At 45.7% G+C, this 11832-nt stretch overlaps 33 non-coding genes across 33 annotated transcripts; all 33 read left to right on the top strand.

Moving 5' to 3' along the window:
* Positions 1-176: 176 nt before the first annotated feature.
* Positions 177-295, top strand: LOC118961468. Its single transcript, XR_005049117.1, has one exon. It is a non-coding gene; the product is annotated as a 5S ribosomal RNA (ribosomal RNA).
* A 177-nt stretch (positions 296-472) lies between these two features.
* Positions 473-591, top strand: LOC118961467. Its single transcript, XR_005049116.1, has one exon. It is a non-coding gene; the product is annotated as a 5S ribosomal RNA (ribosomal RNA).
* Positions 592-768: 177 nt separating this feature from the next.
* Positions 769-887, top strand: LOC118961465. The gene has a single exon (XR_005049114.1). It is a non-coding gene; the product is annotated as a 5S ribosomal RNA (ribosomal RNA).
* A 177-nt stretch (positions 888-1064) lies between these two features.
* LOC118961464 lies at positions 1065-1183 on the top strand. Its single transcript, XR_005049113.1, has one exon. It is a non-coding gene; the product is annotated as a 5S ribosomal RNA (ribosomal RNA).
* A 260-nt stretch (positions 1184-1443) lies between these two features.
* On the top strand, positions 1444-1562 carry LOC118961463. Its single transcript, XR_005049112.1, has one exon. It is a non-coding gene; the product is annotated as a 5S ribosomal RNA (ribosomal RNA).
* Positions 1563-1739: 177 nt separating this feature from the next.
* Positions 1740-1858, top strand: LOC118961462. The gene has a single exon (XR_005049111.1). It is a non-coding gene; the product is annotated as a 5S ribosomal RNA (ribosomal RNA).
* Positions 1859-2035: 177 nt separating this feature from the next.
* On the top strand, positions 2036-2154 carry LOC118961461. The gene has a single exon (XR_005049110.1). It is a non-coding gene; the product is annotated as a 5S ribosomal RNA (ribosomal RNA).
* Positions 2155-2331: 177 nt separating this feature from the next.
* LOC118961460 lies at positions 2332-2450 on the top strand. The gene has a single exon (XR_005049109.1). It is a non-coding gene; the product is annotated as a 5S ribosomal RNA (ribosomal RNA).
* A 177-nt stretch (positions 2451-2627) lies between these two features.
* Positions 2628-2746, top strand: LOC118961459. The gene has a single exon (XR_005049108.1). It is a non-coding gene; the product is annotated as a 5S ribosomal RNA (ribosomal RNA).
* Positions 2747-3006: 260 nt separating this feature from the next.
* Positions 3007-3125, top strand: LOC118961458. Its single transcript, XR_005049107.1, has one exon. It is a non-coding gene; the product is annotated as a 5S ribosomal RNA (ribosomal RNA).
* Positions 3126-3385: 260 nt separating this feature from the next.
* LOC118961457 lies at positions 3386-3504 on the top strand. Its single transcript, XR_005049106.1, has one exon. It is a non-coding gene; the product is annotated as a 5S ribosomal RNA (ribosomal RNA).
* Positions 3505-3681: 177 nt separating this feature from the next.
* Positions 3682-3800, top strand: LOC118961456. The gene has a single exon (XR_005049105.1). It is a non-coding gene; the product is annotated as a 5S ribosomal RNA (ribosomal RNA).
* A 177-nt stretch (positions 3801-3977) lies between these two features.
* Positions 3978-4096, top strand: LOC118961454. The gene has a single exon (XR_005049103.1). It is a non-coding gene; the product is annotated as a 5S ribosomal RNA (ribosomal RNA).
* A 422-nt stretch (positions 4097-4518) lies between these two features.
* LOC118961453 lies at positions 4519-4637 on the top strand. Its single transcript, XR_005049102.1, has one exon. It is a non-coding gene; the product is annotated as a 5S ribosomal RNA (ribosomal RNA).
* Positions 4638-4814: 177 nt separating this feature from the next.
* On the top strand, positions 4815-4933 carry LOC118961452. The gene has a single exon (XR_005049101.1). It is a non-coding gene; the product is annotated as a 5S ribosomal RNA (ribosomal RNA).
* A 177-nt stretch (positions 4934-5110) lies between these two features.
* On the top strand, positions 5111-5229 carry LOC118961451. Its single transcript, XR_005049100.1, has one exon. It is a non-coding gene; the product is annotated as a 5S ribosomal RNA (ribosomal RNA).
* A 260-nt stretch (positions 5230-5489) lies between these two features.
* LOC118961450 lies at positions 5490-5608 on the top strand. Its single transcript, XR_005049099.1, has one exon. It is a non-coding gene; the product is annotated as a 5S ribosomal RNA (ribosomal RNA).
* A 177-nt stretch (positions 5609-5785) lies between these two features.
* On the top strand, positions 5786-5904 carry LOC118961449. Its single transcript, XR_005049098.1, has one exon. It is a non-coding gene; the product is annotated as a 5S ribosomal RNA (ribosomal RNA).
* A 424-nt stretch (positions 5905-6328) lies between these two features.
* Positions 6329-6447, top strand: LOC118961448. Its single transcript, XR_005049097.1, has one exon. It is a non-coding gene; the product is annotated as a 5S ribosomal RNA (ribosomal RNA).
* A 177-nt stretch (positions 6448-6624) lies between these two features.
* Positions 6625-6743, top strand: LOC118961447. The gene has a single exon (XR_005049096.1). It is a non-coding gene; the product is annotated as a 5S ribosomal RNA (ribosomal RNA).
* Positions 6744-6920: 177 nt separating this feature from the next.
* LOC118961446 lies at positions 6921-7039 on the top strand. The gene has a single exon (XR_005049095.1). It is a non-coding gene; the product is annotated as a 5S ribosomal RNA (ribosomal RNA).
* A 425-nt stretch (positions 7040-7464) lies between these two features.
* Positions 7465-7583, top strand: LOC118961445. The gene has a single exon (XR_005049094.1). It is a non-coding gene; the product is annotated as a 5S ribosomal RNA (ribosomal RNA).
* Positions 7584-7760: 177 nt separating this feature from the next.
* LOC118961443 lies at positions 7761-7879 on the top strand. The gene has a single exon (XR_005049092.1). It is a non-coding gene; the product is annotated as a 5S ribosomal RNA (ribosomal RNA).
* A 400-nt stretch (positions 7880-8279) lies between these two features.
* Positions 8280-8398, top strand: LOC118961442. The gene has a single exon (XR_005049091.1). It is a non-coding gene; the product is annotated as a 5S ribosomal RNA (ribosomal RNA).
* A 259-nt stretch (positions 8399-8657) lies between these two features.
* Positions 8658-8776, top strand: LOC118961441. Its single transcript, XR_005049090.1, has one exon. It is a non-coding gene; the product is annotated as a 5S ribosomal RNA (ribosomal RNA).
* Positions 8777-8953: 177 nt separating this feature from the next.
* Positions 8954-9072, top strand: LOC118961440. Its single transcript, XR_005049089.1, has one exon. It is a non-coding gene; the product is annotated as a 5S ribosomal RNA (ribosomal RNA).
* Positions 9073-9469: 397 nt separating this feature from the next.
* Positions 9470-9588, top strand: LOC118961439. Its single transcript, XR_005049088.1, has one exon. It is a non-coding gene; the product is annotated as a 5S ribosomal RNA (ribosomal RNA).
* Positions 9589-9848: 260 nt separating this feature from the next.
* On the top strand, positions 9849-9967 carry LOC118961438. Its single transcript, XR_005049087.1, has one exon. It is a non-coding gene; the product is annotated as a 5S ribosomal RNA (ribosomal RNA).
* Positions 9968-10144: 177 nt separating this feature from the next.
* Positions 10145-10263, top strand: LOC118961437. Its single transcript, XR_005049086.1, has one exon. It is a non-coding gene; the product is annotated as a 5S ribosomal RNA (ribosomal RNA).
* Positions 10264-10440: 177 nt separating this feature from the next.
* LOC118961436 lies at positions 10441-10559 on the top strand. Its single transcript, XR_005049085.1, has one exon. It is a non-coding gene; the product is annotated as a 5S ribosomal RNA (ribosomal RNA).
* Positions 10560-10736: 177 nt separating this feature from the next.
* On the top strand, positions 10737-10855 carry LOC118961435. The gene has a single exon (XR_005049084.1). It is a non-coding gene; the product is annotated as a 5S ribosomal RNA (ribosomal RNA).
* A 260-nt stretch (positions 10856-11115) lies between these two features.
* LOC118961434 lies at positions 11116-11234 on the top strand. The gene has a single exon (XR_005049083.1). It is a non-coding gene; the product is annotated as a 5S ribosomal RNA (ribosomal RNA).
* Positions 11235-11657: 423 nt separating this feature from the next.
* Positions 11658-11776, top strand: LOC118961432. Its single transcript, XR_005049081.1, has one exon. It is a non-coding gene; the product is annotated as a 5S ribosomal RNA (ribosomal RNA).
* The last annotated feature ends 56 nt before the right edge of the window (positions 11777-11832 follow it).

Here is an 11832-nt window from a genome sequence, read left to right as displayed (position 1 = left end):
AAGCAAGGTTAGTTTGTATTTCATCCAACAATCTGTGCTACAAATTATGGCTACAGTATATGCAATTTCTTCCACTTTTTGAGTGACACAAAGATGCTTATCTAAATGGTGGAAATGCAACAGCTGTTAATCAGGCTCACTTTGACTTTACATAGTGCACCAAGAGATAGTTTCTCGCTTACGGCCACACCGGCCTGAGTACGCCTGATCTCGTCCGATCTCGGAAGCTAAGCAGGGTCGGGCCTGGTTAGTACTTGGATGGGAGACCGCCTGGGAATACCAGGTGCTGTAAGCTTTTTGTCACTGCCTTGTGGAATTTCAACTCTTTGTCCGTTTTTTCCCACAAGGCTGAAATATGTGCCCTCGCTTTGAAATAAGTAAGCAAGGTTAGTTTGTATTTCATCCAACAATCTGTGCTACAAATTATGGCTACAGTATATGCAATTTCATCCACTTTTTGAGATTGCCTTTCGCTTACGGCCACACCGGCCTGAGTACGCCTGATCTCGTCCGATCTCGGAAGCTAAGCAGGGTCGGGCCTGGTTAGTACTTGGATGGGAGACCGCCTGGGAATACCAGGTGCTGTAAGCTTTTTGTCACTGCCTTGTGGAATTTCAACTCTTTGTCCGTTTTTTCCCACAAGGCTGAAATATGTGCCCTCGCTTTGAAATAAGTAAGCAAGGTTAGTTTGTATTTCATCCAACAATCTGTGCTACAAATTATGGCTACAGTATATGCAATTTCATCCACTTTTTGAGATTGCCTTTCGCTTACGGCCACACCGGCCTGAGTACGCCTGATCTCGTCCGATCTCGGAAGCTAAGCAGGGTCGGGCCTGGTTAGTACTTGGATGGGAGACCGCCTGGGAATACCAGGTGCTGTAAGCTTTTTGTCACTGCCTTGTGGAATTTCAACTCTTTGTCCGTTTTTTCCCACAAGGCTGAAATATGTGCCCTCGCTTTGAAATAAGTAAGCAAGGTTAGTTTGTATTTCATCCAACAATCTGTGCTACAAATTATGGCTACAGTATATGCAATTTCATCCACTTTTTGAGATTGCCTTTCGCTTACGGCCACACCGGCCTGAGTACGCCTGATCTCGTCCGATCTCGGAAGCTAAGCAGGGTCGGGCCTGGTTAGTACTTGGATGGGAGACCGCCTGGGAATACCAGGTGCTGTAAGCTTTTTGTCACTGCCTTGTGGAATTTCAACTCTTTGTCCGTTTTTTCCCACAAGGCTGAAATATGTGCCCTCGCTTTGAAATAAGTAAGCAAGGTTAGTTTGTATTTCATCCAACAATCTGTGCTACAAATTATGGCTACAGTATATGCAATTTCTTCCACTTTTTGAGTGACACAAAGATGCTTATCTAAATGGTGGAAATGCAACAGCTGTTAATCAGGCTCACTTTGACTTTACATAGTGCACCAAGAGATAGTTTCTCGCTTACGGCCACACCGGCCTGAGTACGCCTGATCTCGTCCGATCTCGGAAGCTAAGCAGGGTCGGGCCTGGTTAGTACTTGGATGGGAGACCGCCTGGGAATACCAGGTGCTGTAAGCTTTTTGTCACTGCCTTGTGGAATTTCAACTCTTTGTCCGTTTTTTCCCACAAGGCTGAAATATGTGCCCTCGCTTTGAAATAAGTAAGCAAGGTTAGTTTGTATTTCATCCAACAATCTGTGCTACAAATTATGGCTACAGTATATGCAATTTCATCCACTTTTTGAGATTGCCTTTCGCTTACGGCCACACCGGCCTGAGTACGCCTGATCTCGTCCGATCTCGGAAGCTAAGCAGGGTCGGGCCTGGTTAGTACTTGGATGGGAGACCGCCTGGGAATACCAGGTGCTGTAAGCTTTTTGTCACTGCCTTGTGGAATTTCAACTCTTTGTCCGTTTTTTCCCACAAGGCTGAAATATGTGCCCTCGCTTTGAAATAAGTAAGCAAGGTTAGTTTGTATTTCATCCAACAATCTGTGCTACAAATTATGGCTACAGTATATGCAATTTCATCCACTTTTTGAGATTGCCTTTCGCTTACGGCCACACCGGCCTGAGTACGCCTGATCTCGTCCGATCTCGGAAGCTAAGCAGGGTCGGGCCTGGTTAGTACTTGGATGGGAGACCGCCTGGGAATACCAGGTGCTGTAAGCTTTTTGTCACTGCCTTGTGGAATTTCAACTCTTTGTCCGTTTTTTCCCACAAGGCTGAAATATGTGCCCTCGCTTTGAAATAAGTAAGCAAGGTTAGTTTGTATTTCATCCAACAATCTGTGCTACAAATTATGGCTACAGTATATGCAATTTCATCCACTTTTTGAGATTGCCTTTCGCTTACGGCCACACCGGCCTGAGTACGCCTGATCTCGTCCGATCTCGGAAGCTAAGCAGGGTCGGGCCTGGTTAGTACTTGGATGGGAGACCGCCTGGGAATACCAGGTGCTGTAAGCTTTTTGTCACTGCCTTGTGGAATTTCAACTCTTTGTCCGTTTTTTCCCACAAGGCTGAAATATGTGCCCTCGCTTTGAAATAAGTAAGCAAGGTTAGTTTGTATTTCATCCAACAATCTGTGCTACAAATTATGGCTACAGTATATGCAATTTCATCCACTTTTTGAGATTGCCTTTCGCTTACGGCCACACCGGCCTGAGTACGCCTGATCTCGTCCGATCTCGGAAGCTAAGCAGGGTCGGGCCTGGTTAGTACTTGGATGGGAGACCGCCTGGGAATACCAGGTGCTGTAAGCTTTTTGTCACTGCCTTGTGGAATTTCAACTCTTTGTCCGTTTTTTCCCACAAGGCTGAAATATGTGCCCTCGCTTTGAAATAAGTAAGCAAGGTTAGTTTGTATTTCATCCAACAATCTGTGCTACAAATTATGGCTACAGTATATGCAATTTCTTCCACTTTTTGAGTGACACAAAGATGCTTATCTAAATGGTGGAAATGCAACAGCTGTTAATCAGGCTCACTTTGACTTTACATAGTGCACCAAGAGATAGTTTCTCGCTTACGGCCACACCGGCCTGAGTACGCCTGATCTCGTCCGATCTCGGAAGCTAAGCAGGGTCGGGCCTGGTTAGTACTTGGATGGGAGACCGCCTGGGAATACCAGGTGCTGTAAGCTTTTTGTCACTGCCTTGTGGAATTTCAACTCTTTGTCCGTTTTTTCCCACAAGGCTGAAATATGTGCCCTCGCTTTGAAATAAGTAAGCAAGGTTAGTTTGTATTTCATCCAACAATCTGTGCTACAAATTATGGCTACAGTATATGCAATTTCTTCCACTTTTTGAGTGACACAAAGATGCTTATCTAAATGGTGGAAATGCAACAGCTGTTAATCAGGCTCACTTTGACTTTACATAGTGCACCAAGAGATAGTTTCTCGCTTACGGCCACACCGGCCTGAGTACGCCTGATCTCGTCCGATCTCGGAAGCTAAGCAGGGTCGGGCCTGGTTAGTACTTGGATGGGAGACCGCCTGGGAATACCAGGTGCTGTAAGCTTTTTGTCACTGCCTTGTGGAATTTCAACTCTTTGTCCGTTTTTTCCCACAAGGCTGAAATATGTGCCCTCGCTTTGAAATAAGTAAGCAAGGTTAGTTTGTATTTCATCCAACAATCTGTGCTACAAATTATGGCTACAGTATATGCAATTTCATCCACTTTTTGAGATTGCCTTTCGCTTACGGCCACACCGGCCTGAGTACGCCTGATCTCGTCCGATCTCGGAAGCTAAGCAGGGTCGGGCCTGGTTAGTACTTGGATGGGAGACCGCCTGGGAATACCAGGTGCTGTAAGCTTTTTGTCACTGCCTTGTGGAATTTCAACTCTTTGTCCGTTTTTTCCCACAAGGCTGAAATATGTGCCCTCGCTTTGAAATAAGTAAGCAAGGTTAGTTTGTATTTCATCCAACAATCTGTGCTACAAATTATGGCTACAGTATATGCAATTTCATCCACTTTTTGAGATTGCCTTTCGCTTACGGCCACACCGGCCTGAGTACGCCTGATCTCGTCCGATCTCGGAAGCTAAGCAGGGTCGGGCCTGGTTAGTACTTGGATGGGAGACCGCCTGGGAATACCAGGTGCTGTAAGCTTTTTGTCACTGCCTTGTGGAATTTCAACTCTTTGTCCGTTTTTTCCCACAAGGCTGAAATATGTGCCCTCGCTTTGAAATAAGTAAGCAAGGTTAGTTTGTATTTCATCCAACAATCTGTGCTACAAATTATGGCTACAGTATATGCAATTTTCGCTGATCTCGTCCGATCTCGGAAGCTAAGCAGGGTCGGGCCTGGTTAGTACTTGGATGGGAGACCGCCTGGGAATACCAGGTGCTGTAAGCTTTTTGTCACTGCCTTGTGGAATTTCAACTCTTTGTCCGTTTTTCCCACAAGGCTGAAATATGTGCCCTCGCTTTGAAATAAGTAAGCAAGGTTAGTTTGTATTTCATCCAACAATCTGTGCTACAAATTATGGCTACAGTATATGCAATTTCATCCACTTTTTGAGATTGCCTTTCGCTTACGGCCACACCGGCCTGAGTACGCCTGATCTCGTCCGATCTCGGAAGCTAAGCAGGGTCGGGCCTGGTTAGTACTTGGATGGGAGACCGCCTGGGAATACCAGGTGCTGTAAGCTTTTTGTCACTGCCTTGTGGAATTTCAACTCTTTGTCCGTTTTTTCCCACAAGGCTGAAATATGTGCCCTCGCTTTGAAATAAGTAAGCAAGGTTAGTTTGTATTTCATCCAACAATCTGTGCTACAAATTATGGCTACAGTATATGCAATTTCATCCACTTTTTGAGATTGCCTTTCGCTTACGGCCACACCGGCCTGAGTACGCCTGATCTCGTCCGATCTCGGAAGCTAAGCAGGGTCGGGCCTGGTTAGTACTTGGATGGGAGACCGCCTGGGAATACCAGGTGCTGTAAGCTTTTTGTCACTGCCTTGTGGAATTTCAACTCTTTGTCCGTTTTTTCCCACAAGGCTGAAATATGTGCCCTCGCTTTGAAATAAGTAAGCAAGGTTAGTTTGTATTTCATCCAACAATCTGTGCTACAAATTATGGCTACAGTATATGCAATTTCATCCACTTTTTGAGATTGCCTTTCGCTTACGGCCACACCGGCCTGAGTACGCCTGATCTCGTCCGATCTCGGAAGCTAAGCAGGGTCGGGCCTGGTTAGTACTTGGATGGGAGACCGCCTGGGAATACCAGGTGCTGTAAGCTTTTTGTCACTGCCTTGTGGAATTTCAACTCTTTGTCCGTTTTTTCCCACAAGGCTGAAATATGTGCCCTCGCTTTGAAATAAGTAAGCAAGGTTAGTTTGTATTTCATCCAACAATCTGTGCTACAAATTATGGCTACAGTATATGCAATTTCTTCCACTTTTTGAGTGACACAAAGATGCTTATCTAAATGGTGGAAATGCAACAGCTGTTAATCAGGCTCACTTTGACTTTACATAGTGCACCAAGAGATAGTTTCTCGCTTACGGCCACACCGGCCTGAGTACGCCTGATCTCGTCCGATCTCGGAAGCTAAGCAGGGTCGGGCCTGGTTAGTACTTGGATGGGAGACCGCCTGGGAATACCAGGTGCTGTAAGCTTTTTGTCACTGCCTTGTGGAATTTCAACTCTTTGTCCGTTTTTTCCCACAAGGCTGAAATATGTGCCCTCGCTTTGAAATAAGTAAGCAAGGTTAGTTTGTATTTCATCCAACAATCTGTGCTACAAATTATGGCTACAGTATATGCAATTTCATCCACTTTTTGAGATTGCCTTTCGCTTACGGCCACACCGGCCTGAGTACGCCTGATCTCGTCCGATCTCGGAAGCTAAGCAGGGTCGGGCCTGGTTAGTACTTGGATGGGAGACCGCCTGGGAATACCAGGTGCTGTAAGCTTTTTGTCACTGCCTTGTGGAATTTCAACTCTTTGTCCGTTTTTTCCCACAAGGCTGAAATATGTGCCCTCGCTTTGAAATAAGTAAGCAAGGTTAGTTTGTATTTCATCCAACAATCTGTGCTACAAATTATGGCTACAGTATATGCAATTTCTCGCTGATCTCGTCCGATCTCGGAAGCTAAGCAGGGTCGGGCCTGGTTAGTACTTGGATGGGAGACCGCCTGGGAATACCAGGTGCTGTAAGCTTTTTGTCACTGCCTTGTGGAATTTCAACTCTTTGTCCGTTTTTTCCCACAAGGCTGAAATATGTGCCCTCGCTTTGAAATAAGTAAGCAAGGTTAGTTTGTATTTCATCCAACAATCTGTGCTACAAATTATGGCTACAGTATATGCAATTTCATCCACTTTTTGAGATTGCCTTTCGCTTACGGCCACACCGGCCTGAGTACGCCTGATCTCGTCCGATCTCGGAAGCTAAGCAGGGTCGGGCCTGGTTAGTACTTGGATGGGAGACCGCCTGGGAATACCAGGTGCTGTAAGCTTTTTGTCACTGCCTTGTGGAATTTCAACTCTTTGTCCGTTTTTTCCCACAAGGCTGAAATATGTGCCCTCGCTTTGAAATAAGTAAGCAAGGTTAGTTTGTATTTCATCCAACAATCTGTGCTACAAATTATGGCTACAGTATATGCAATTTCATCCACTTTTTGAGATTGCCTTTCGCTTACGGCCACACCGGCCTGAGTACGCCTGATCTCGTCCGATCTCGGAAGCTAAGCAGGGTCGGGCCTGGTTAGTACTTGGATGGGAGACCGCCTGGGAATACCAGGTGCTGTAAGCTTTTTGTCACTGCCTTGTGGAATTTCAACTCTTTGTCCGTTTTTTCCCACAAGGCTGAAATATGTGCCCTCGCTTTGAAATAAGTAAGCAAGGTTAGTTTGTATTTCATCCAACAATCTGTGCTACAAATTATGGCTACAGTATATGCAATTTCATCCACTTTTTGAGATTGCCTTTCGCTTACGGCCACACCGGCCTGAGTACGCCTGATCTCGTCCGATCTCGGAAGCTAAGCAGGGTCGGGCCTGGTTAGTACTTGGATGGGAGACCGCCTGGGAATACCAGGTGCTGTAAGCTTTTTGTCACTGCCTTGTGGAATTTCAACTCTTTGTCCGTTTTTTCCCACAAGGCTGAAATATGTGCCCTCGCTTTGAAATAAGTAAGCAAGGTTAGTTTGTATTTCATCCAACAATCTGTGCTACAAATTATGGCTACAGTATATGCAATTTCTTCGCTGATCTCGTCCGATCTCGGAAGCTAAGCAGGGTCGGGCCTGGTTAGTACTTGGATGGGAGACCGCCTGGGAATACCAGGTGCTGTAAGCTTTTTGTCACTGCCTTGTGGAATTTCAACTCTTTGTCCGTTTTTTCCCACAAGGCTGAAATATGTGCCCTCGCTTTGAAATAAGTAAGCAAGGTTAGTTTGTATTTCATCCAACAATCTGTGCTACAAATTATGGCTACAGTATATGCAATTTCATCCACTTTTTGAGATTGCCTTTCGCTTACGGCCACACCGGCCTGAGTACGCCTGATCTCGTCCGATCTCGGAAGCTAAGCAGGGTCGGGCCTGGTTAGTACTTGGATGGGAGACCGCCTGGGAATACCAGGTGCTGTAAGCTTTTTGTCACTGCCTTGTGGAATTTCAACTCTTTGTCCGTTTTTTCCCACAAGGCTGAAATATGTGCCCTCGCTTTGAAATAAGTAAGCAAGGTTAGTTTGTATTTCATCCAACAATCTGTGCTACAAATTATGGCTACAGTATATGCAATTTCATCCACTTTTTGAGATTGCCTTTCGCTTACGGCCACACCGGCCTGAGTACGCCTGATCTCGTCCGATCTCGGAAGCTAAGCAGGGTCGGGCCTGGTTAGTACTTGGATGGGAGACCGCCTGGGAATACCAGGTGCTGTAAGCTTTTTGTCACTGCCTTGTGGAATTTCAACTCTTTGTCCGTTTTTTCCCACAAGGCTGAAATATGTGCCCTCGCTTTGAAATAAGTAAGCAAGGTTAGTTTGTATTTCATCCAACAATCTGTGCTACAAATTATGGCTACAGTATATGCAATTTCCGCTGAGTGATCTCGTCCGATCTCGGAAGCTAAGCAGGGTCGGGCCTGGGAATACCAGGTGCTGTAAGCTTTTTGTCACTGCCTTGTGGAATTTCAACTCTTTGTCCGTTTTTTCCCACAAGGCTGAAATATGTGCCCTCGCTTTGAAATAAGTAAGCAAGGTTAGTTTGTATTTCATCCAACAATCTGTGCTACAAATTATGGCTACAGTATATGCAATTTCATCCACTTTTTGAGATTGCCTTTCGCTTACGGCCACACCGGCCTGAGTACGCCTGATCTCGTCCGATCTCGGAAGCTAAGCAGGGTCGGGCCTGGTTAGTACTTGGATGGGAGACCGCCTGGGAATACCAGGTGCTGTAAGCTTTTTGTCACTGCCTTGTGGAATTTCAACTCTTTGTCCGTTTTTCCCACAAGGCTGAAATATGTGCCCTCGCTTTGAAATAAGTAAGCAAGGTTAGTTTGTATTTCATCCAACAATCTGTGCTACAAATTATGGCTACAGTATATGCAATTTCTTCCACTTTTTGAGTGACACAAAGATGCTTATCTAAATGGTGGAAATGCAACAGCTGTTAATCAGGCTCACTTTGACTTTACATAGTGCACCAAGAGATAGTTTCTCGCTTACGGCCACACCGGCCTGAGTACGCCTGATCTCGTCCGATCTCGGAAGCTAAGCAGGGTCGGGCCTGGTTAGTACTTGGATGGGAGACCGCCTGGGAATACCAGGTGCTGTAAGCTTTTTGTCACTGCCTTGTGGAATTTCAACTCTTTGTCCGTTTTTTCCCACAAGGCTGAAATATGTGCCCTCGCTTTGAAATAAGTAAGCAAGGTTAGTTTGTATTTCATCCAACAATCTGTGCTACAAATTATGGCTACAGTATATGCAATTTCATCCACTTTTTGAGATTGCCTTTCGCTTACGGCCACACCGGCCTGAGTACGCCTGATCTCGTCCGATCTCGGAAGCTAAGCAGGGTCGGGCCTGGTTAGTACTTGGATGGGAGACCGCCTGGGAATACCAGGTGCTGTAAGCTTTTTGTCACTGCCTTGTGGAATTTCAACTCTTTGTCCGTTTTTTCCCACAAGGCTGAAATATGTGCCCTCGCTTTGAAATAAGTAAGCAAGGTTAGTTTGTATTTCATCCAACAATCTGTGCTACAAATTATGGCTACAGTATATGCAATTTCTCGCTGATCTCGTCCGATCTCGGAAGCTAAGCAGGGTCGGGCCTGGGAATACCAGGTGCTGTAAGCTTTTTGTCACTGCCTTGTGGAATTTCAACTCTTTGTCCGTTTTTTCCCACAAGGCTGAAATATGTGCCCTCGCTTTGAAATAAGTAAGCAAGGTTAGTTTGTATTTCATCCAACAATCTGTGCTACAAATTATGGCTACAGTATATGCAATTTCATCCACTTTTTGAGATTGCCTTTCGCTTACGGCCACACCGGCCTGAGTACGCCTGATCTCGTCCGATCTCGGAAGCTAAGCAGGGTCGGGCCTGGTTAGTACTTGGATGGGAGACCGCCTGGGAATACCAGGTGCTGTAAGCTTTTTGTCACTGCCTTGTGGAATTTCAACTCTTTGTCCGTTTTTTCCCACAAGGCTGAAATATGTGCCCTCGCTTTGAAATAAGTAAGCAAGGTTAGTTTGTATTTCATCCAACAATCTGTGCTACAAATTATGGCTACAGTATATGCAATTTCTTCCACTTTTTGAGTGACACAAAGATGCTTATCTAAATGGTGGAAATGCAACAGCTGTTAATCAGGCTCACTTTGACTTTACATAGTGCACCAAGAGATAGTTTCTCGCTTACGGCCACACCGGCCTGAGTACGCCTGATCTCGTCCGATCTCGGAAGCTAAGCAGGGTCGGGCCTGGTTAGTACTTGGATGGGAGACCGCCTGGGAATACCAGGTGCTGTAAGCTTTTTGTCACTGCCTTGTGGAATTTCAACTCTTTGTCCGTTTTTTCCCACAAGGCTGAAATATGTGCCCTCGCTTTGAAATAAGTAAGCAAGGTTAGTTTGTATTTCATCCAACAATCTGTGCTACAAATTATGGCTACAGTATATGCAATTTCATCCACTTTTTGAGATTGCCTTTCGCTTACGGCCACACCGGCCTGAGTACGCCTGATCTCGTCCGATCTCGGAAGCTAAGCAGGGTCGGGCCTGGTTAGTACTTGGATGGGAGACCGCCTGGGAATACCAGGTGCTGTAAGCTTTTTGTCACTGCCTTGTGGAATTTCAACTCTTTGTCCGTTTTTTCCCACAAGGCTGAAATATGTGCCCTCGCTTTGAAATAAGTAAGCAAGGTTAGTTTGTATTTCATCCAACAATCTGTGCTACAAATTATGGCTACAGTATATGCAATTTCATCCACTTTTTGAGATTGCCTTTCGCTTACGGCCACACCGGCCTGAGTACGCCTGATCTCGTCCGATCTCGGAAGCTAAGCAGGGTCGGGCCTGGTTAGTACTTGGATGGGAGACCGCCTGGGAATACCAGGTGCTGTAAGCTTTTTGTCACTGCCTTGTGGAATTTCAACTCTTTGTCCGTTTTTTCCCACAAGGCTGAAATATGTGCCCTCGCTTTGAAATAAGTAAGCAAGGTTAGTTTGTATTTCATCCAACAATCTGTGCTACAAATTATGGCTACAGTATATGCAATTTCATCCACTTTTTGAGATTGCCTTTCGCTTACGGCCACACCGGCCTGAGTACGCCTGATCTCGTCCGATCTCGGAAGCTAAGCAGGGTCGGGCCTGGTTAGTACTTGGATGGGAGACCGCCTGGGAATACCAGGTGCTGTAAGCTTTTTGTCACTGCCTTGTGGAATTTCAACTCTTTGTCCGTTTTTTCCCACAAGGCTGAAATATGTGCCCTCGCTTTGAAATAAGTAAGCAAGGTTAGTTTGTATTTCATCCAACAATCTGTGCTACAAATTATGGCTACAGTATATGCAATTTCTTCCACTTTTTGAGTGACACAAAGATGCTTATCTAAATGGTGGAAATGCAACAGCTGTTAATCAGGCTCACTTTGACTTTACATAGTGCACCAAGAGATAGTTTCTCGCTTACGGCCACACCGGCCTGAGTACGCCTGATCTCGTCCGATCTCGGAAGCTAAGCAGGGTCGGGCCTGGTTAGTACTTGGATGGGAGACCGCCTGGGAATACCAGGTGCTGTAAGCTTTTTGTCACTGCCTTGTGGAATTTCAACTCTTTGTCCGTTTTTCCCACAAGGCTGAAATATGTGCCCTCGCTTTGAAATAAGTAAGCAAGGTTAGTTTGTATTTCATCCAACAATCTGTGCTACAAATTATGGCTACAGTATATGCAATTTCTCGCTGATCTCGTCCGATCTCGGAAGCTAAGCAGGGTCGGGCCTGGTTAGTACTTGGATGGGAGACCGCCTGGGAATACCAGGTGCTGTAAGCTTTTTGTCACTGCCTTGTGGAATTTCAACTCTTTGTCCGTTTTTTCCCACAAGGCTGAAATATGTGCCCTCGCTTTGAAATAAGTAAGCAAGGTTAGTTTGTATTTCATCCAACAATCTGTGCTACAAATTATGGCTACAGTATATGCAATTTCATCCACTTTTTGAGATTGCCTTTCGCTTACGGCCACACCGGCCTGAGTACGCCTGATCTCGTCCGATCTCGGAAGCTAAGCAGGGTCGGGCCTGGTTAGTACTTGGATGGGAGACCGCCTGGGAATACCAGGTGCTGTAAGCTTTTTGTCACTGCCTTGTGGAATTTCAACTCTTTGTCCGTTTTTTCCCACAAGGCTG

Source organism: Oncorhynchus mykiss, unplaced genomic scaffold (assembly GCF_013265735.2).
Source record: "Oncorhynchus mykiss isolate Arlee unplaced genomic scaffold, USDA_OmykA_1.1 un_scaffold_688, whole genome shotgun sequence".
Taxonomy (NCBI): Eukaryota; Metazoa; Chordata; class Actinopteri; order Salmoniformes; family Salmonidae; genus Oncorhynchus; species Oncorhynchus mykiss.
The sequence above is the reverse complement of the archived record's forward strand: the minus strand, read 5'-3'. Positions and strand labels throughout refer to the sequence as shown.